At 46.9% G+C, this 22,775-nt stretch overlaps 1 long non-coding RNA gene across 1 annotated transcript; it reads right to left on the reverse strand.

Moving 5' to 3' along the window:
* Positions 1-549: 549 nt before the first annotated feature.
* On the reverse strand, positions 550-21,908 carry LOC135286885 (uncharacterized). Its single transcript, XR_010350886.1, has 5 exons — positions 21,319-21,908; positions 21,038-21,188; positions 19,815-20,032; positions 17,642-17,742; positions 550-2,217 (listed from the first exon to the last, which is right to left on the reverse strand). It is a non-coding gene; the product is annotated as an uncharacterized LOC135286885 (long non-coding RNA).
* Positions 21,909-22,775: the final 867 nt, after the last annotated feature.

Here is a 22,775-nt window from a genome sequence, read left to right on the forward strand (position 1 = left end):
CACCCTGTGCTCCCTGTGCTGAACCCTTTTCTGTGCCCTGGGTTGTGCTGTAGCACAGCCAGGCCCCAGGGCAGGTCCCTGACCCTATGTCTGTGTGTGCTCCAGGCTCCACTTTTCTAAACCTGACCATTTCTGTGCCTTCCAGCCTAACCTCGGGTGTCTCGAGCTGCAAATCTGAGTGAGCCCAGGAAAAGAAGGAGGCACCTCCCAGGAAGGAGGTGTATTAAAGGTTTAGGACAAATGAACTCCACGCTACTTTTTCCCAGCTTATGCAAGTTTTAAATCCCACAGCCGTGCCTGGGACAGTGGCCTCTGCAACCTGTGCTGTGTTTGCTAATGCCTTTCTCCTGCACTTGTCTGAAAGGCTTTGGGTAAAAGTTTCTGCCAGGCCTCACTTTTGAACTGCATGGAACCTTCTGCCAGCTTTGCTGTGCCTGGCCTGGCTCTGGCTTCCAGCCTTTGACAGAAACCTGGGATGAGAGTTTGGAGGGATCAGCTGTGCCAGCTCCCAGCCAAACAACACATTCCTGTCAGCATCCCCTGTGACACAGCAATTTGAAATATTAATGGCTATAGGTAAGACATCTTGGCAGCCACACGAGACAGAAACTACCCATCAAAATATAAATTGCTGAAATCTCTGTATACCTTTTGTTCATGGATAGAGGCACATCCAGAGTCTTCTGCACTTACTGACAATCTTCATTTCCCAGTAAGGTATTTCCCCACTTAAATTACATTTCTCTGCTCTTTTTAAACCCAGGGTTAAGAATGTTTTCCAGAGGATTTTGGAGACTCTTCTCCTTTTTGTCTTGGTTAGTGGATATCAGATCTGTAGAATCTAATGCCTCAGATCCACCAGATCTTGATGATGTTGCCAATATCTGTTGGTGAAACATTTTGGATGCAGAAATAACTCCCAAGACTCCATGGGAAAGGTCCCAAATTGCACACTAGAAGTGTTCAGCTGCTGGCCCTGGCAGAACTCTTGCAGATATTCTACCTACAGGGATGCTTTTAGCTGAATGTACAACACAGCCCTTCGATTTTGTCACCTTTGCTCCATCTGCTGCCAACTGCTTTCCTACAGCCCTGCAAGCAGCTGGGAATGGATTTTGGCTGTTGGATCCCAGGCCCAGCATGTGCTGAGTCAGAAGACATTTGCTGCAGCACCAGGTGCAGTGTCATGTGATGAGGAATGAGATTCTCACATTTCCACTGCTTTGCACCTTGATAGACCTGTGATTATGTAGAGAAATTGTAGATGGCTGTGGAAAACTCTGCTGTGTCTCCCCCACCCCACATCCCCCCCAGCTGCTCCAGGTGTTTCCTCTGCAGAGTTTTTCTGGTCTCCATCTGACCCTGGTAGGTCTGGAGACACAAGTCCATGGATGGGCAGGATGGAGAATTGGGCAAGACAACCCTACACTGCTGAAATGTCTCCATAAGGTCTTGGGTTCAGCTCTTGCCCACTAAATCAGTTACTCTGAGTCACCTGTTGGCCCTGCCATGGATCTGATCCTGTTGTAGAGACACAAATCCATGCCCTGGTGTTGCCTCAATTCCACCTTTTCCTTGCCTGCAGCCTGGTCTCATTTGGCTTTCCTCCAATGTCCTTTACCTCCTCTTGTTTTTTATCCAGTTTCTGTTCCCTCCCCCACCCTCGACTCAACCCAAATTCCTTATCTTTCCCTCTGTGCTGCTCTTGCCAAAACCCACCTGCCTCTTCCATTTCTCCATCCCCTCTTGCTTTTAGCAGGGAAGTTATTCATGGCATTGCACTGCCCCAGGCAAACTCCAGCACAAAAATACCTTGGGAGCACGGGGGCATGGCTGGGGTGAGCAGGGCAGGCAGGGCTGCAGCCAGATCTCACACGCAGGCAGCTGGAGAAAGGCCTTGTGTGGAAAGAGAGGACTGCTGGGGGTCTTCCAGCTCCTGGTATGGCCACAGCTATGGCTCACACCCATCTGCAGGGCCCTTCTCTCCAGGGTTTGGGAGTTGGGCTTGTCCTGGGAAGAGCTGTCAGCAGGGTTGGTGTCAATACTCACAAAGTCACTCCTGTGCCCATCAGAGTCACCTGGTGCCAGAGCTGGGAGATGGAAACAGGTACCTGTCCCCTTTGGAGTACCTCAGCTGCTGTCCAAAATCAAGCTTGTTCTGCTTTTCCTTTCTTTCAGTTCTCCTGGTGTTTAATCCACTCCCTGAATTCTGCAGGTCTGGAGATGGAGGGGAGGAAACAGAGGGAAAGGAAAAGAACAGCAAGTTGCTCTTGGCTAAGGAGCTGTAGCATCACCCAGCTAAGAGACAACAGATCCCCAGGGTGAGCAGGAGCCAGGACACAAGTGCAGATGAGGTGGGAAACCCCTTCCCAACCATGTTTGCCAGCACAGGTCAGGACAGGCTTGACTGTTTCCCTGGACAATCCCAGCAGCATGGAAGACAGGGAAATAAAGATCAGTAGCTTGTACTGATCCAGGCTGCGACTTTTGTTTTACTGACTTGGGAGAGGGGGAGAAGGATCCCCTCCCTGCTATCTAAAAACACCCTGAGGTCACCTGAAACCAGCACATTTTAGGGTTTTTTTTCCTAAAAATCTCCTTAAGCGCATTTCCCGCCCCTGAGCTGAGCTGCTCCCCACAAGTGCCCAGGGGCTTTGGGAGCCTCAGCCCGTGCAGGTGTTGGGAGCACGGAGGGCTCTGCTCCCACCCGGCCCCAGGAAGGATGGGGGGGCTGCAGGAGGGGGTGACACACGTCAGGAACCAGAGCTGCCAGCGCCAGGTCTCACGTTTCGGCTCTGGAGGGAGCTGGGTCAGGTTTGAACAGGAGGTTTAGTCTGGGGCTCGTAGCCCAAGGTCAAATGAGATTTCTGTGAGACAGACACTGACATGTCCCACTGGGCTGCTTTTACAGAGATAACACAACACCCCCCAAGCAGAGGTTTGGGGATGAGCAGGGTGGGCCACCCTTGTGTCCTCTGAGGCAAAACTCCAATGTCACCTCCTCAGCTCTGCTGTTGATGTGTTTGGGACTGTGGGCAGCTCCTCCAGGCCCTGCTCTGTTTGGGGCAGGGCAGCACAAAGATGCCCTGGCTCACAGGAGGCCTCCAGATGCTCACATAACACAGACACCAATTGCCTTTAGCACTAGTAAGTGAGGGCATGTGCATTCCTGTGGAAGTTTGGGAGGATAAGTCTGAATTCCAGCTGAAGGAGTGACGTTGTCCCAGTCTGCAGGTGGGATTCAGTTTGGCCTAAAAGCAGCCTGGGGCTTGGGAAGAGTAATGAACACTGCAGGAGCACTGGGCTGTCCACCATTGCCATGATTTCAGTAAGAATTCATGTAAACCTGCAAAAAGCTCAACTTCCACAGTGGCTGAAGGGATTCTGAAGGGAAGGAGGACCACCCTCACTGCCTCCCCATCAGCTGTCACTGTGCTCTGGGCCAGCACCTCAGCCTGTGAATGAGGCACAACTTTCCAACCTCATCTCCCCTGGAAGTTTAACTCTGGCTGGTCTGGCTTGGCTGCAGTGCCCACCATGTGATGTCCTCATGGTCCTGAGAAGGTACAACCTGTCACACAGTCACCTACAGACTGCCCAGGTTACCACTCTGACTGTATTGCTCTTCCCAAGGGATGAATTTGATAATTTAAAAAGCAATCAAGTGTAAGAAAATTAAAATAGAGATTCCAAAGAAGTTTGTAGTGACTGGAAGCAGTTCCTTAATTCTCCTGTACTTCATTTTCTGCTTCTTTGATATGAAGAGAAGTAAATGTAGAGTAACTCACTTCTCAGTTGAAAAAATTCTCTGATAATAAATGGAAATAGAATAACTTGACAGCCTTCTCTGAGGCCAGAGCTGCAGACCAGTGATGTGAAGGTGCAGTTACCTTCATCTGCAGCACCCAGCTCCTTCCTGTCCCTTTGGGTTCCACACAAGGTCTCCTGTGTTTTTGTACTCACTGGCCCAAGTAATTTGCTGCTGTGAAGTCAAAAGGAGATGTCTGGGAAGCTTGGGTCATTAGCAATGATGTTTAACAAATCTTGGGTTACTGGAGAAGTGGGGAGGAGGGGAAAAGATCCTGTGGAATCATGGGCTGGTTTCACTGATGCCCAGGAGATGATTGAAAAGCTGACGGGAGATAGAATATAAATCTGTGTAGCCTCAGCTGCAAACTGCTGCCTCACATTGTCCATTCCCTGTTAGAATAAACAGATCTTGGAAGTCTCTTTCTTCCAGGTCTGCCATTTATCTCCCTCTCTGATCAATTCAGAAGGATATGCTGCTTTTTTCTAGGTATGAAGGATACCTCCTGTCATTCATTTGATGAAGTGACAACATATATTCTGTTTTAAAAAATCCAAAATAAAGATTTCCCATTATGAATCAAGATAAATGAGACTGATAAAGGAATTGCAAGGGAATTATTCTCTAATAGGAACATTCATGGCAGGGTTTGTTCCTATGGGTGATGGGACTGGTGTAAATTATTATCAGCAAAAGTTGCAGAAGACCCAAATAATCTTGTATAATTAAATGTGTAATTAAAACCCAGAAGCTAGTTTTAAAGAACGATTACATCATAAACAAATAATTTAAATATCATGGTTGAGGACCATCCATGTCATGCCAGCACCCTGCAGACTCTTCAATATCTTCTTCACCAGGTCCCCAGTCTTGAATGCAACTCCTTTATTTCTCCATCACCTGTAACAGGTATTTAGGAGTGGGTTTTATCCAGGTGCTGGGTGTGTGGAGTGTGGAGGGTGAGTCCCTGCCCAGCTGCAGGGCTGCAGTGTTCACCCCCTTCCAGCTGTGGGCTCAGCACAGCTCAGCCACACTGATCCTGACCCTGTCAATGATGGCACAGCCTGCGCCCAGATCCTAAACCTGCACCCCAGAGAGCACTGAGCACTGTCAGGAAAAGGGCCCTGTGCTGCTCAGAATCCCACTAAGGCATTCTGCAAAGAGTGCCTGCCCCCCTTTTCCCCCAGATCAAAGCACTCAGAGCAGGCTCTGAGGGAAAGCAGATGCTGGGATTGGGTGCACTTCAGCCCTGTGTGGTCTCCTATCTCTGTTCCACCATTGCCTTTGGGGACTGCTGGGTGTCCTCTGGGTGAGAGGCTCTGCAGCCCATCCACAGTGCCCAGAACTACCTGTGAGCCCCCTCCCAACAAGATGCCATCTCTTAGATCTCTGAGCAATCTGCTCTGCTCAACCTCTTCTTCCCCAATTAATAACGTTGCTGTCAGGTTGGATTACAGCCCTCTGCCTTCTTTGTCTCAGCTTAAAATACTTGTGGTTTCATATTCTGTCAGAAGAGATATATAAGAGAAGAGCTTTTCTCAAAGTGCAGATGATGATGGAAAAGGAATGTGTTGCTGCAAATTCCTGCAGGAGCCTTTATTGGATTCCTCAGGACATATTGAAAAGAAAAAATATAGGGAGGGAGTGAACAGTACAGGGGGAACAGGGAGCTCATAGTGTGGTATTGTGGAGAGATAAGACAAGCCTGTGGCTTGAGCAGAGATAACAGTGAAAGAGTTTCTACAGTTATCTAGGCAATTTCTGTCATTCCAGTTAGAGAAAAGAACCCCCACCCAACACCTAAACCAGAACTGAATATCCTGCTAAAGTTGCTTTGTGGAAATGCAAGTCCCTTGCCTCTCACTGTCTTTGTGACAGGAAGAAATTTCCAGTGGTGGGGTGACTGGACATGGGCACAGAAATCCTGAGTGACTTCTGCTGGAGGAACACACTTGCTTCTGCCCTGACTTCACAATATTAGCTGCCACTACAACTCCTGCAGCTCAGAAACTGATTTCTGAAGGATATAAGACCCCAAATTTGTCTCAGCTCAGAGCAGAAGCAATTGTAAATCACATAGCTGGAGAAGCACCCATGCCACATTTATCTCATGGGATTTACACCTTCTGGCTTTCCTGTGGGAGACAACATAGATGTGGCATTTACTTTTTTTAAACTCATTTCCTGATTATTTAAAATATTATTTCTCAGTGTCTCAGACATATTTTCATGTGAAGTGTTGTCTTTCCATCTAGATCTGTGTTCCCTGTAAAGGAGGGATATTTGCTGTAACTCCATTTGGGTTTGCTTTGCTAACTGAGACAACAATTGTTCCACTCCTCAGCCTCAGATTTTGATACTGGAATAGACTGAACACCTGTATTTTACAGAGCAAACCCACTCCTGATTTAAGTTGATATCTCTGTATTATTTCTGTTACAGTCCCTATGCACTGGAAATTAATTTCTAACTAGGAATTTGACAAGTTGGTAATTCTTTAAAGAAGTTTTAAAAAATTTAGAAGTGCTAGACCTACTGAGGATGAAATATGAAATGTGGATTTGAGGCTGACAAAAACGATTGTGGGGCATAAAAATATCCATCACTGTCTTTGGCAATGCTGGGATGGATTGAAACTGGGCCTGCCAAAGCAGGACCTACCAGAGAGAAATTGAGGCAGCCATGAATAGAATTCCCATTTCTGAGAAGACGGGTAAACTGTGCCAAAAAAATCAAGGTCCACAGCAAATATCAGACTTGATGATGTGAGAATGGTTTTTGATGTTCCACCCTCAGAGTGCATTTATTGAAAACAATTTCCTCCCAGTAGATAAACCAAAGTGCAGAGAATCCTTTTGAGCTAAAGCCCAGGCTGACTCAGACAAATGTCAAACCAAGTGAGAGATGGAAGAGATGGAAGAGAAAGTTGGGAGATTCTTGTGTGAACTGCACAGCTGGAAGAGATGGTCAGACAAAGGAGGATAAAATAATGGACAAGCTGCATTACCTGGACAGGCAAGTGCAGAGAAAAAGAGAATTCCTGTGCTGGGGAACAGCCTGGGGCTGTGGGCAATGTGGACATCAAGGCATCAGTCCTTCAATCTTCTCTCAGCTAAGGCTGAGTCCCTGCCCTTGCTCCTCCTCACTCCATTATTATCCACATCCTGGAGGGAATTATGGAGCTGTGCTGGTTGTCCTACATCAGGCAGGCTCTGGGTGGTTTTATCACACCAAAGTGTCCCACATGCCTTGAAAGGATCAGTACCTTGGGAGAAAAACAGAGAGGAAAAACATGGTGTGAGTGGCTGTAGGTTTGGATATTTGACTCAGTATTTAAGCAAAGGATTTTGATGGAATATGTCAGCAAAGAAGTGGGATTGGACTAAAACTGATTTATAGAAGGACTGTTGTGCTAGACCAATCAAAGTGTTGGATAAAGCAACTGTTTCTCTAAAAACCCTGAATTCCAAACTAATTCCAAATTAATTTGACCTCTTGTCTTCTAACATGGAGGAAGAAGATCCCTTGGCTTCCATCACTCACAGGTTCAGAAAGGAATTCTTTGTTTGAGGATCCTAATTATTAACTTTTTCAAATTCTCATAATACCAGAACATGAAGGATGTTGCATGAAGATTCATAGTGAAGCTTCATAATCACTCCCTTGTGATACCTTATCAGAGGTAACCTATGTTTTTCTACCCTGCTTCAGTCACTCAAATGAGAACAAGATCTATAAATCCACTTGCTTCCCTCACAGTCACCAGGTAAGAGAGGTAACAGAACCCTCACCCTGGCGCTGAGCAGTTTTGGTGGCATCTCTTCTTGAAAATTCCACATCAGCTGCATATTTACATAATGAGTAAATATCCCCAAGGTGGGAGGCATTGCCCACACAGAAGCAATAGTGATATCCTGGGGCTCTCCATGTCTCTGACACTGTGTAATAGCAAAGAGCTGTAATTTAGGAGTAGAGGATGGGATGATGCACATCTACAAACTCCTAAAAGCCCATTGCACTGCCAATTTGGAGTCCGTCTCTGGAAAGCATCAGAGGAGAAGAAAAGCTTATGAGTACACCCAGCTACTGAGATCATGCTGCAGCCATGAAATGCAGAAGGGAGATGTTCATGGGAAGAGTAAGGCAGGAAAAAGAAGAGAGGAACCACACAAATGGAGAAGGTTTATTACCATCAGATCCCTTCTGGTGGTAGCTTGTGGCTATTAAGTTTAGCATTCATATGGTGGGATTGAGGAGGGTAATTTCTTGTGTTCTCTGGTACAAGGAGAGAGCCATAACCTGAAGAAAGTTTTCTGAACATACTGCTAATAAATATTTTCAATGCAGCATGGCTGACCCTTGGTAATTGCTCTGGGTATTGCTGGATGACAAGTAAGGCCCAGCCACCACCAATCACCCTTTTCACATGGAGGAGGAGCAGAGAAGCAGGTGTGGCATTGATCTGACCAGGACTGAGTGTGGAGAACTCCAAGATTATTGAGTAAATCAGAGGCTGTGCCCTGCATATCCTCAGGGGCTCAGTCATTGCCCTGGGATGGGCACTGACCTCATAGGACATTTCCTCTCCTGGGTCTGACACCTGCTGGAAATGCCACCCTGCCCATGCCAGGCCTGTCTGCCTGAGGCTGCTGTGGGCAGGACCATTTCCAGGTATTCATTTCAGTTTCAGCAGCCAATTAACTGATTTGGGTGTCATTGATCTTGGTGCTGCCACAACGACTTCAGAAAATCTCTCACAACAAAGTCCTTGTTCCTCCAGGAACTGCTATTTGGAATGATATTTTCAGTTGGGGAATTTCTTCCTGTCATGTTAGTCTGTTCTCATATCACAAGTGAGGCATGATCCCCACCCAGAGCAGCACCCCCAGATGGACCCTGGATACAACCTGCACAAAACACATTCTCAGTAATGCTTAACTCATTGCTTGCTCTTAGAGAAATCATTTCCCTAAGGGAAATTTGTCTTTAACTTATTTAGGATGTAATTTTAAAATAGAAATAATTTAATATTATAAATAATAATTGTTTATTATTATAAAACTATTTTCAATTATCTAGGGATGAATTTTAAAAAAGGAGAAGCCTTTGCCCTATTGGTATCCAGCCCATGGGACATGATCGCAGTTATCTTTAAGTTCCCTTATCTCTTAATTTTCTTTCTACTTTCTTTTTCTACAGTTGAGTTTTCAACCCCTTCTCTTGTTCTCCCAAATGTTCCTTTTGCTCACTAGTAAGAAAAAACTTCCCTTATTTCACATGTTGGCCATAACATTCCTTTTGCTATTTGCTGTTGCCTTGTCTGATCTGAGTTCCCTCACTGTCATTGCCAACCCCACCTTTTGTCATATATAATGATGTTTGACCCTACATCTTGGGTTTCTCCAATTTTGGAGAAGTTCCTCTTTGGTGGGACCATGCCTCTCCTGATCCTTTTCCCTCCCTGTGTGAATTTCCATCCCAGCACAAAGCTGAGTGAAGATGGAAGGGGTTGGGCAGTGCAGGGATCTCTGAGGGGTTGTGTCTGCCAGGGGCTGCCGTGACAGGACAGTTGTGCTGGTTCCCTTGGCAGGGGATGGGTGGCACAGGGAGAGCAGGATGCAGGGCAGCACCACAGGGGCTGCGTACAGGGCACACTGCTGCATCCCTCCCCCATCCCTTCCTCCACCAGACACCTCAGAACAGCCCAAGTGAGAGCCAGGGCAGCAGGAACAGGTAGGACAGGTCTGCTGTGCCTGCAGCCAGCAGAGTGAGAGGCACTGCAGGCCCCTCCATGGGGAGCACTAATGATTCCTCCTGCCCGGAGGACACGGCGGGATCGACGGAGGGTCAGCAGCGTTTCCCAGTGCCCAGCACAGCCCAGGGGTCAGCAGCTAATCATCACTGCTATCTCGCTGTGCTGTCCAGCCCAGGGCGACTGGAGGTGCATTAAAGATTAAACAAGAGCTGGGGGGTCTAGGGAGTGTGTTGGAGTCATTCCAGGGTGGGTGGGCAGTGGTTGGCCCAAGCAAGTGGATTTCTGCTGCAGCGGCCTCCACTTTAGATCTTTCAGCCGAACAAACTGGCGGCATCTCTGTTGAGACAAAAAATGCCTCTAGCTAAAATTCCACTATCTGACCTCAGAAGGGCTCCAGCTGCTTCTGCCACCAACGGAGCAGCTCGAAGAAGAGTTTTGCAGAGGTTGGCCATGCTGAAAGAGAAGCCCATTTCTTCAGAGGGCCTGGTGGGACATAGTCTTCATCTTCTTCACTTCAGCCTAAGTGCTCACACAGTGTGGCAGAGCGTTGGCTACTGTCCCATGAGTGCCTGTTACCTGCCAGCACCAGGCCATGGAGATTTACTGTAGGACCTGGACACTTCTTCCAAGGTGGGAGGACTGAGTGTTCCCCTTGCTTGCCATGCTCATTTCTAATGTCTTCAGCCTCTAAAATCATACATTGCTTCTCACTGGAATATAAATATTTTACAGGATTAGGAGAACACTTTCCATTTGGGATGTGCTTAGTGGGACAGGCTGATCCCATGGCTCTGAATACACTGGAGTCAGTCTCAGTTGTGATTCAGGCAGGCAGTTCCCACACCTTCCTCCTCTGCAGGGCCATCAGTGAGCTGTGTGCTAATGTCCAGCATTAACGGGTCTGCTCTGACTCCTGTGACCGTGGGACCATGTTCACAGCTGGCTTTGGGTGCCCACAAATTGTCACCACTGTCTGAGCCTTCAGAGCCTGAGGGGAGGGCAGCAGGGGAATGGTGTGTCTGGCACTTTGGACCCTCTCTGGAGCTGTGTGGGCTGGGGAAGCAGTGCTGGCTGACTGATGTGCTGCACATCCTGCCCTTCACTAGCCCAGATCCACAGCCTTCCACTGAGCCTCAAGTTCACAGCCACTTTTGGGCAATTAGAAAGGGAAGAGCAGAGGACAAGATTAATCTGGGGTACAGTGCTAGATCAGAGTTACAGCCATGAAGTGAAGGTGGCACTCCCCATTCCTGCTGGCAAGAACTTCAAGGATAATCCATTTCAAGACCTGCCATTTAGTCAGGGAACCTTCCTAAGGGGGTCCTGACATGAAGTTGTGCCAGGGAAGGTTTAGGTTGGATTTCAGGGAAAGATTCTTCCCCCAGAGGGTGCTGGGCACTGCCCAAGCTCCCCAGGGAATGGTCCTGGCCTCGACCAGAGCTCCAAGAGTGTTTGGACACCACTCCCAGGGATGCCCAGGGTGGGATTGTTGGAGTGTCTGTGCAGGGCAGGAGCTGCACTGGAAGATCCCTGTGGCTCCTGCCCAGCCCAGGACATTCTGTGGTTCTGTGGCTGTATGACATGGTCAGGGCTCTTTGTCAGAGCTTCCTCAGCTCATTCAGTGACCCTGCCTGAGCTCTGGGGTCCCTTTCTGGCTGGTGGCAGAATCAGGCCCATGAAGGACAAACACTCTCTAAGAATTGCCATGTGAGTTGCCCTGAGCCTTTTCCTTTCTCTGGCCATGAGCAGACCCAGGGTCACTGGCTGATCCTTGACTTCCCAGCTCCAGAAAGGATCTGAATCCCATCCACAGTATCAGGCCCTGGACACTCACCTGCACCCTCCCCTCGATACAAGGCAAGAATGACATTAATGAATAAATGTATTCAAGGGCAAGAATGACATTAATTGAAACAATTTTTAGCTCTGCTGATCATCTACGATTGCTTTGCATCATGACACTTCTTACTCCTCATCTGGACTGATTGTAAAGCTTTCTCTCAACAGGCTCCCACCCGAGTTTGCCAGAAAAGCTGCTCAGAACATGCACTGCCGTTGCTATTTTTATCAGCTGAGCATTATGTATTTTGTGTGATACAAGGGAAGTGTTATTCATTTACTGGAATTATCCTTTTATCAAGTCAGTTTCCTATTGCATTTCACCCTTCAGTGCACTGGCAGTTCATTCTTTTAACAAGGCTGTTTCTATTCTTGAAAGTATATTTAAGAGGTTTTGTAATTTCACTGTGAGATACAAAGCATTTCCTTTTCTTTTAAGGAATGTGTTCCAAGCATCCTTAAATCCTGGAGAACTTGGAGCAAGAGTGAACAAATGTATCAAGAAATTAAAAGATAACAACCTAATGAAAACTTTCCCTAAATTATCTTTGGAAAGAATCTGCTATTGTATGTTAATTTAAAGCCGTTTTTACTTGTCAGATTTTGTTTTCTGCTTCCTGTTGCAGTCTTTGTTTCCCCCAGTGCTGACTTGTGCTGGAAATCTGCTCGTGGGTCTTTTTGTAAACTTCTAGTGAGATTTGTGAGGGGCTCAAGCAGTGGTGACTGAACTGTGCAGTCTGTGATTTAGGCTTTTCAGTCACTCACAATCCCAAATCCAGTATTTTATTGCCCATAAAGCAGAACATTATGGGGTGATGGATCAGTCAACAGGCAGTGGTAGGGGAAAGAAGTGAGGCTGAATTCTGCCTCTCTGGAGTCACAGGTCTGGGTGGGGGAGTCAGTTGTGGGGCATGGGAGGTTTGAACAATTCCATTTAGGTATATCTTCATGGAAGAATGAAAGGTAAGACGGTCTTTTTTAACCTAAGATTTTATGATGGATCAATATGGTGGAGAGCAGCCTATTGAAAATTTTGGGAGTGAACTTCATTTCTGGCAGTCAAACCATAATAAATGCTGTGGATCTCTATCTCTGTATTTTTTGCAGTCCTTGTTGGACCATGTATGAGTTCCCTCAGCCTCCTCAAACACTGCATCACATAAGCAGAAGCAAAAAACTTGCTTTAGAACATTTGAACTCACAGGTAAAATTTGCATTTGAAATAAAACCTGGTTTGCCACATAGAGGAATGCAGTTATAAAGAACTTCAGCTAGAACTCAGTTAAGTTCAGTTAAGAATTCAATCTGTGGGGTTCTTTAATTAACTCAATTAACCTAAGACAATGATTCTGCATGGGATGATGAGATACAGAAATATTTTTTCTCCCAAAGACTAAAAACAACCTTGTTTTTAGCACCCTATATGTGCTTGTCAGAATAAGTTTTGTGAGTTAGCCAAGCAGACAAGACCCTAACAGTTACCTTGGACTGAAAGGACACCTACAGATCCCGGGGATGAATATGTGAGCAGGGTAAGCAGGCAGGGGATTTCCACAGGTTGATTTTCCCATCTCCAGAACTTCCAGTTGAGGGGCTCAAGAAGGAAAACGTTTCTGGAGTAACAGAAATCTTGTAATTGAAGAGCAAAAATAGATCACAGCGATCAGGTGTGGGCAGGTGGGGTGAAAGCTGATGTTAAGGACCGAGTTATTCACTGGTGGCTGTGGAGAAGGGCAAAGTGGAGATGGTTTGCAGAAGGTTGTTCTGTGCTTGCAGAAGCAGGGCAGGAGGTCAGCCCTGGTCACTGGGGCTGTCACCAGCCAGGCTTTGGGTGACACTGGAGGCTTGAACAGGGCAGTCATGACAGGGCAGTGACCAGCTTCATTCTTGAGGTGGCAGCTGCCAGAGCAGCTCCTCACCCTGAACCTCCACCACTCTGAGGTCCCTCACCAGAAGTGTCCCGGAGCAGAGGGATTGTCCTCCCTGGAAACAACCACATGAAAATGGGGAGAGACTCATGAGCACAGGGACTTCAGTCTCAGTGCAGCCATGCAGCTCTTGCTGTTAACTCAAACAGGACTGGAACCACTCCTCTGGTGTGACAGGGCTGTGCTGAGGGCACTAGGGTGTACCCCACAACCAGGCACTGTGGGCATGGCTCACACCACGGGCATTGACAGCTCTTCTGGGTGGGTGTTTCTGGAAGGATGAGGTCCTGCCACCAGGGACAGGTCTCTGCTGACACCTGGGATCTTGTTCTCAGTTACACACTCACTGCATTTATGGAGACTCCAAACTCACAGGTCCTCCTGGTTTGTGGAGACTCCAAACTCACAGGTCCTCCTGGTTTATGAAGGCACCAAACTCACAGGTCCTCCTGGTTTCATCTGGGATGGATTTTATTCTCCTCTTAGTGCTGTGTTTGGGATTTAGTGTGAGAGTACTGTTGATTACACACATTGTATTGATAAACACATATACATGATGTTTTCGCTGTTCCTGAGTAGTGCTTATCTCAAATCAAAGTATTTTCTCTTTCCCAGGCTCTGCCAGCAAGAAGGTGCTCAAGAAATTGGGAAGGAGCAGAGCTGGGACAGGTGACCTGAACTGGGCAAAGGGATATTCCACACCATAGAACATAATTTCCAAGATATAAATGGGGGAACAGCCCAGGAGCTGATGATTGCTGTGGGTAGTGGGTGATAAGTAATTGTGTTGTGCACCACTGGTTTTTATTGGGTTTTATTCCTTTGTCCCCTTTCCATTACTATTATTATTATTATCATTATCATTATTATTGATTACATTTATTTTGTTTCAATTATTAATCTGTTCGTATCTCAACCCATGAGTTTTTTATTTTTTCTATTCTTCTACCCATTGTGGGGGTGTGTGGGGTGAGTGAGAGGCTCTGGGGGGTTTACTTGCTGTCTGGGGTTAAAGCACAACACAAATACCTCCTGCTGCATAAGTGCCCTGGCACTTCTTTGACTGGCTTCATTCTCTAACCAACTTGCTCCTGTCACCTCCCTTGGATTTCACCTGGGCAGAGCCAGGGACACAGCACTGAGCTAAAAGGATCTTGGGCTTGATTGAGATTTGACAATCTTATGTCCTCTTGTCTAAACCAGGAGGGCTCTGTACACCCTGTGCATCTCTCAGCTATATTTAGGTAGTAATGTACACACTTTGTGTGATTCTGGGAAAAAATAGACAGCTGTCATGCTGCCCAGGATTGAACGAAATAGCTTTTAAAAACATCTAATTTGTGATGCAGTTTAGCAAACAAAACCAGTTACCAGCTGAAATATATTCCACTGTGTCTAATGAGGGTGAATGGCTTAGTTGGGAGTGAGAGTGAAAGAGTCCTTCAATTGAATTGTATAAAAACATAAGAGTTAAAGAGAAAGTAGGTTCTTAGCAAGACAAATTGAAGCTCCCACATCTACATTTCAAAGCCTTCATTGTCCCAAGGCAAGACAAACAAAATGGCATTTGCATATTCACTGACACTGGAGCAGTGTCCAAAGGCATCAGCCTAATGGAAGGAACAGAGAGGAGGGAGGTGAAATTACCATACAATGATTTCCCTCAAATTGAAAAACGAGATAGAAGGAGTAGGAGGGGAAGCTCCTAAGAAAATCCTTTGATGCTTGTTTTTTCTGAAAGGAAGGCATACATGGGAGGTTGTGATTTACAACTGCAGTTCAGTGATAGCGAAATCTGACTTGAGGGCTCTCAGTGATCCAGACTCCCGACTCAGGGAGCTGAGCTGAAATAAACTTCTTGTGCCAGCTCAGGTTTGCTCAAATAGAGCTGATTGGTTAACTTTGTGCCAGCCTGTTTCATGTCAGATGTGCCATCAGCATGCAAAGAGAGGCAGAGTTTATTTGGACCTTGCCCAGCCTGTCTGGGGGCCTTTCCATCAGCCTTTGGTGCTCTCCTCCCACCGATGCAACCTTCAAGTTGCTGCCTCCACACATCATCACCTCCCCCAGATTAACATCACAACCTTCTGTGCTTCTTTCCACTTGCATATTTGACATCTTGCCATGGACCATCCTTGTCCTTGTCAAGGACCTTCCCGTGGGCCTTGCCTGGCTCGGTGCTCCCACATCACCTCCACCGTCACAACACCACCAACCTCGCCAAGCCAGATTCCCACTCCCAGCCACAGTGAGTCCCACTGTGAGCAAAACACCCCTCTTTCCCCTCCTGCAGACAGGATTCTGCTCCCTGATGGCATCCAGGCAGAGTGCCATGTGTGGGTGCTGCTGTGGAGCCACATTGGAGAAGTGTAGGATCAAGGTGAAAGCCGTGGGGAAAGCCTTTAGAAAGGACAAAGATACTGGTGGCCACTCATTACTGTCTGTGCAACAAAGATCCTGGATGGAATTTGTGACAGGGTGGAGATCTTGCATGGAGAGTGTGTGGGAAGCCTTACAAGAGTGTTAAAAAAAAAACCCCTTCACCTCCATGAGAGAGTGTCAGCCTGGGGAAGAATGCACATCCATGGGAAAGAAACTCTCAAAGAAACTGAGCCATAGGAATCAAAACAATGCTGGTGGAAAGAGAACCTTGGAAGTCTCCATCCCAGCCTTCCTGGAGCAGGATAAGCCCAGGACCAGATCAGGATAATCAGGACTTCGTACAACTGAACCCTGTAAATACGGGGGGGGATAAAGACTCCCTTGGCAACGTGCCCAAGGCTGCACCACCCTCCTGGGCAGTGAATGTTTCCTAATGCCTAACCTGAACCTCCTAAGCTCCAGTTTGTGTTTGTTGACCCCTCCTGTACTGTCTGGAATCTATGACAAGAGTTTGGCTCTGTCATCCTTGTGTATTGGCACTTCAAAAGGTCACAGGCTGCTCTAAGACATGCTCAGTCTCCTTTCACCCAGCAGAAGAGGTGATGCCTTCCCTCCACCTCTCTGCCACACCAGCCTCTACCTCTCCTGGCAGATCATGTAGCCCAGGCTTTGACCATCTTTGCCTTGCCTGGCCCCTCTGCATTTTCTCCCCATTGTTTCTGAACTGGCAGCTCCCAACTGAATGCAGTGTTCCGGGGGCACTGAGCACTGACAAGAACTTCCTCCTGCTTTCAGCTGTTCTCCTCCACACAGACTCCAGCAGGCAGCTTGTCTTGTTTGCAGTGAGCGACTGCCAGCTCATTTTCACACTGGCTTCCTCCATCACCACCAGCCTTTGGCAGCAGGATTGCATCCCAGCCCGTCTGCTCCAGGTTCAGATGAGTTTTCTGCTTTTCCTCACAGATTTTCCCAGACTGCCACTGACACTGTTGGGAATGACGCAAAAGCCTCTTTAGTTGTTCCCAGCCAGATGTGTTGTCCTGTTTCATCATTCTCCGTGCACTGTCCAGATCTTTGTGTGCTTTGCTGCTCCCAGGGCCTGTGCCAGGCTGGGGGATTGGGCTCCTGTTCCTGTCCAGGCTTTGGTCAGGGCTGTGCCACATCCCCTTGCCTCCCACCACAGTGAGCAATTCCAGACTGAGAGCACTGAGAGCTCTGCTGAGAGCTTTACTTGTCATCCTTTACCCAGAAAAACTCTTTTCTTTTCCAAAACATCACACACACACACACACACACACACATATTTACATACGTGCACACCACACACCTGCACATCTGCAGCCACTCACATGCACACAGGTACAGCACATTCACATCACAGAATAGTTTGGGTGGGAAGGGATCTTAAAGCTCATTTCACTCCACCCCTTGCCATAGCAGGGACACCTTCTACTGTCCCAGGCTGCTCCAAGCCCTGTCCAGCCTGGTCTTGGGCACTCCCAGGGATCCAGGAGCAGCCACAGCTGCTCTGGGCACCCTGTGCCAGGGCCTCACCACCCTCACAGGGAGGAATTCCTTCTTCATATCCCATCTAACCCTGCCCTCTGGCAGTGGGAAATCATTCCCCGTTATCCTGTCCCAGTCCAATGTCCCTCTCCAGCTCTCTTGGAGCCCCTTTAGGCCATGCAAGGGGCTCTAAGGTCTCCCTGGATCCTTCTTTTCTCGGAAAAAACACCCAAACCTGCTGTGAAGTGCCCGCAGCAATGCCAGTGGGATTCCTGGGACAGGACATTTTCTTATCCTCTTCACTATGCCATAGTTAGTTTGGACCAGGGCCATGGCATCCAGCCCTGGGGTTCCCTGAGCAGCAGAGGTGTCAGGGTGTGTGAAGACATCTGTGTCCCACCAGGGATCCATCCCAGGACTCACCCTGCAAGCACAGATCCAAGCTCCAGGCCAGGTACAGACCTTCCCATACCTGAGGTTTACTCATTTCAGGGACATCCACATAGGACCTGCTACCATCCCACCTGGAAATGGAGCAAAGGAGGTCATGATGAGTGACCTGTTGACTACCTGGAGGAAAGATTCATTTCCCAAGCTACAAAGATTCTGGTGAGCACTTTCATTCTCTTGCTAAAGATCTGTGACTGGACTCCTGGGGATAGGGATGCACTGTCCCAGAGTGGATGCACAGTCTGTGTGGAGAACCTCTGGGGTAAGGAAGAAGCTACCTGCAATGATGAGTCCATGGGAAGGTGAACCTATGGCCCTTCTGGAAAAGGTGAAGCACTTCAAAGCTCTTTGAATATGACTCAGATTGGCCTCTGACTGTGATGCAGCCTGATATGTGATATTTCCATAAGACTATCATCCTCTCTCTTCCCAGTATCTCATGTGCTGTCAGATGTGTCTTGGGCTCAGAAAACAAAGTCAGACAACACAAAGCTCTGTTCATTCATTGCAGTGACTCTTGCAGAGTGACCCTTCAGGCTCCTTTCTCCCCTCCAGTAAACTTCTAGGCATAGCTTTGATTCTAGCACTGCCATGACAGTAAATACTTCAATTCCCATGAGAATTGAGATTATTTCTGTGACTGGGATTTTAAAAGTCACAAGGATTCAGCTGGCAGAACCTGCAGGGTTGATCTAGGGGCCTGCAAGGGAAAATACCACCTGACAATAAGAAATGTAGCAAAATCACAAGTTTATTGTTTCTGTTCACTCCACACAAAATGTCAGGTTATGGTAGCGTTCATCAGGGTGTCTCTGTAAATCAGTCAAGTTGATTTTCCTTCCTTGTTCTCAAACCAGAGACACTCAACAACAGCTTGTGTAGTTGCTGGGAGTTTTGGTGAATTCTCTGACCCTAATCCAACCTATTCTTTTTGCTTCTTTTTGCCACTTAGTGGCCCTTCAGAAGGGCCACTCTCTCCTATTCCCAAGGTAATAGGATCAAGGAAAAGTAGCAATAGAATCATGAACCCACATAATGATTATAACCACAGAGAGAGGATAAATCCACTATTTACTTCAAGGGGCTTTTGAGGAACTGGCCCAAGGCCTGAAGCCTTGTTTCTGCTGTTTTGCAGTCATTTTAATCACATTTCCTCCATGATACATCATCATGTAATACAGTGCCTTCTTTCCCACTCATTCCTAATGAGCCATTCACAACTCCCTTTCTGTGAAAGGGCAGAAAGCCATGGGAGCTGTTGTCCTGTCAGTCCTCAGAGCCACAGGACCACAACTGGAGCCCTCCTTGCCCTGTGGATAGTGCTCAGCAGTGGGGACAAGGACACTTATTTTGCATCAATGGCTTTGCCTCAGATGATCCAAATTATTTTTGCCAAGCTGAAAGTCTCTTGAAAGAATTTAAATTTTAAAGAGGAAAAAATTGAGATGTCTGACATGTAAAAGTAGTGAAGAGAGCACCATAAGAGGGCTACTGTGAGTGATGTCTTATCTAAGGACTCCATGAGTTTCCAGTTTGCCAAAAAAATGCTTGTAGGAATATCTGCAGAGAATATTTATTGTGAATATTTTCAGAGAATGCTGAACACCCTAAAGTGTGAGATTCTCAGAGGAATTTGAGCCCAGTGGTGTATGCTGAGACACAGGAAGCAAAATGTCTCCATTGGTGCCTTCCTCAGAAAGACCCAGTCAGGAACCGAGTCCTCCACACTCACTGCTTTCTTATCTTTGTCAGAATAGATGACAATGCCCAAGGCTGAAACAAATTTGAATGCTTGAAAAATCAATTAAAAGTAATTTCTGGAAGCATCTGAAAGTATTCCCATTGTGCAAATGTGGTATAGTGCACCTTCTCCAACCCAGCATGGTGCTCTGGGCTGGTCTGATGGTTGTACAGAACAAGGGTGACCCAAAGCCAGCTCTCACCCCGTCCATACCTGTCCAGGGAGCACCTGAGGGCAGGAGGGCCCGGGGAGGGGGGCTAAGCAGGAGGTTTGACAGTTATTGTTCACTAAAGTGAGCAGCCCAGCCTAATGCAGGTCATTCACTCCCCACTCCTGCCAGGTCAGCTGCAGAATTAGTGCTGGTCAAAGGTCTCCCCAAACATTTACCATCCATTAAAAGCTAACCTTTCCAGGGATGTTTGAGCTTTGAGTCTCTGCATAGCTGCAGGCCATGCACAGGGCTGGCTGCCTCCCCGGGGGTCTCTCCTGTCCAACCCAGGGGAGCAGCATTCCAGGAGTGGAACTCTGCCTCCCATCACTCCTCCAGCAGCCTGAGAGCTGTGAACAGCTTGCTGGCAGCTGGACATTCCTTGTGGGCACTGTCAAGTTTGCTGGTCTTCTCCCTCCAAAAATAAACAGCAAAATGTATTTGAGATCAGGGCTTAGTAGGAAATGTTTCTTAATGGGTTTTCTTTCCTTTGTGGGGCAGGTTTTCAAAGATTTGGAATTTTGCCCATCATATATTGTGATCAAAGCAGAAATCATGGAGTGTCAGTTTGATTTTTCAGTGGAGTCTATCAGATTTGTCATTTAAATTTAACTTGGTGGATGGTAAGCACATCAGGATGGTGCTTTATGTCTGGCAGTGAGAAGGAGAGAAAAGGAAAATGCTTAGGAGAAAGATCCTAAAGGATCTGACAAAGCTGCACAGAGCTCAGGGAGGGCTTTGCTACACTCAAGACTGAACAAGAAGCTCAAGATCTGACTCAGTATCAGAGTTAAATGTTTAAGAGTAGCCTTATGGCTCCATTAAAGCCTTTTACTGTATGGGATTGGATATGGCAACAAAGCAGAGGCTTCAACGATAGACCTGAATAGAGGTATAATAACAATAAAAATAATAACAACAATTTGTTGCTATTAATGTTATTGTGATTATTGTTGTATTTCATTCCAAACAGAAACATGGTTTAATTAAAATACATGCTAATCTCTACTCTGTAAAAACAAAGAAACCTTGTGGACAATCAGAATTAAGAATTTAACACTGAGTTGGATCCAGTTCCAACATTTTAACAGCAATGATAAGACCTTCTTCTCAAAACCTGGGGAGATGTTTCTCTGAGGACAGTGATTTTATCACAGCTTGTTCCATCTACACTCTCAGATGACCCTTGGCTGTCAGTGCTGGGTTTCTCCTCCTTTTCTCCAAGCCCAAAATTTACAGTGGACAAGCAGCAGCCCTGGTTCACTCTCTCATGCTCTCAGCCTTGCTTTGTTTTTTAAATCCCATGTGTAAAGACACACTACTCCCTTTTGCTTCACAAAAGGGATTTCTTACATTTTGCCCTTCCTTTCCTTTCTATCCTATTCTCCAGTTCTCCCCCCTTTAAACACCTCTGTCCTACCTCAAGGTTTGAGAGATGTTCCTGGCATTTGCCTGATGAGCCTCACTTTGCTGGCAGCCCTGGTCACCTCGGATTTCATAGCTCCTACTTTGGAGACAGCTTGTATTTGTGATTTTGGCTTGAAGTGTTGCCATAACAAACCAGCATTTTCCTGAAAATAAAGCATAATATATCCTTAGGAGTGTTTACATGACAGAAAAGGGATTTTTTTTCCTGATGTTTAGGAGTGGTCAGATTCTGGCTGCCTCTGGAGGAACCAGGGTGCTGTGCATTCCCACTACCTGATGTACAGTGGTTTTCTTATTCAGATCCTCAGTCTCTCAGAGCTGGTAGATTTGGGCCTGAAACTTTGAGCTGATTATTTTCTGGATTTTAAAATTTTTGGACTTGAAGTGAAGGACTTCCATCTGTGAATAAGTACAGAAAGAATGAATTTGGGTTTAAAGTTGCTGAAGGACTGCTCCTCACACTGCTGCTGCTTTTACCCTCACAAGGAGAGAAGACAAATCTGAATTCCAAATTCCTTGTACAGCTTTCTGCTACTATTGCTCTGGGTGAAGTGAGCTCTATGGAGTTTAAAATAGGATGAACATGGGAAATGGAAAGTGAAAGGGGCAGAAAGCTTTTTCCTGTTAAAGAAAGCTCTCCCAGGGAATCAGCACCTGCTGGGTAAGGAGGCATCAGCCAGCATGAGCATCCTTCAGAGCTCTGGCCAGGAGAGATCAGCAGAGCTTGACTGCAGGGACAACTGAGACAGCCCCTGCATTAAATCAGCCTCACAAAATAAGTAGAAACTGCCTCAGAATGTCCCCATCAAAGCCTAATTATCTGCTGACTTCTTAGACATGAGAGAATTTTCTTTGTCTATTTAATTTCATGCTTATCATCAAACTAGTCATTAAATAGCTGAGTATTAGGGGAAAAATGCAAAGCTTTCTGGTCTGTCTTGTTTAATCCTTCAGCCCCTCCCTTCCCTCCTCCCCGTCCCACTTTCTCTCTGGCACAGTCAGAGGAGGGGAGAGCAGGCAGGGTCCTGCTGGGCAGTGTGGCAATCCCTGTGTCCTGGTCTCCAGGTGGGCAGGGTGTGGGAGTCCTGGGGAAGGGTGGGGTGGAAAATCCCCCAGTTCCATGCCAGAGCCCAGCTCTGGTTGCTGGCAATTTGGACTTGGCATTCCATGGGATGTAGCAGAGGTGTAGAAGCCACTAAGACTGGGATGAGACCCAGAGGTCTGATCATTACAAGGAAAATGAATTGTCTGTGAGTCAGGTGAATCATTTAAAACAGAACCAAAATGATTGAACAGCAAATGGTGCTGGGCTTTCCTGTCTCATAACATATTAGTGGGGGACATTACATGAAATTGGAAAATAAAAAATTGTCAGTCACTGGAAGGCTTTTGTATGCCAGATGAATCAAGGATGTGGAATTGCTGCTTTGGGCAATATTTGAAATCAGGTACATAGAAACATTTAAGCAATGATTGGCTACTTAAACTGAGGCCAGCCCTGTCCCACTGGGATGAGTTCTTGTTTTAGGTCTCTTCAGCTGGGCTGTGTGGAGGAAACAGGGCAGGACAGAGCCTGCAGCAGCTTTCTGCAGCCTGCTTGGAAAACCTTGCTCTGGCCATGGCAGGATTTTGGCTTAGCTAACCCAGGACACACCCAGGGAGGCAATTCCCAGCTTCACAAGGATTTGTGGCCATGTGCTGTCTGCTTCTCCAGTGCAGTATCTCTCCTT

Source organism: Passer domesticus, chromosome 27 (genome assembly GCF_036417665.1).
Source record: "Passer domesticus isolate bPasDom1 chromosome 27, bPasDom1.hap1, whole genome shotgun sequence".
In the NCBI taxonomy this organism is placed as follows: Eukaryota; Metazoa; Chordata; class Aves; order Passeriformes; family Passeridae; genus Passer; species Passer domesticus.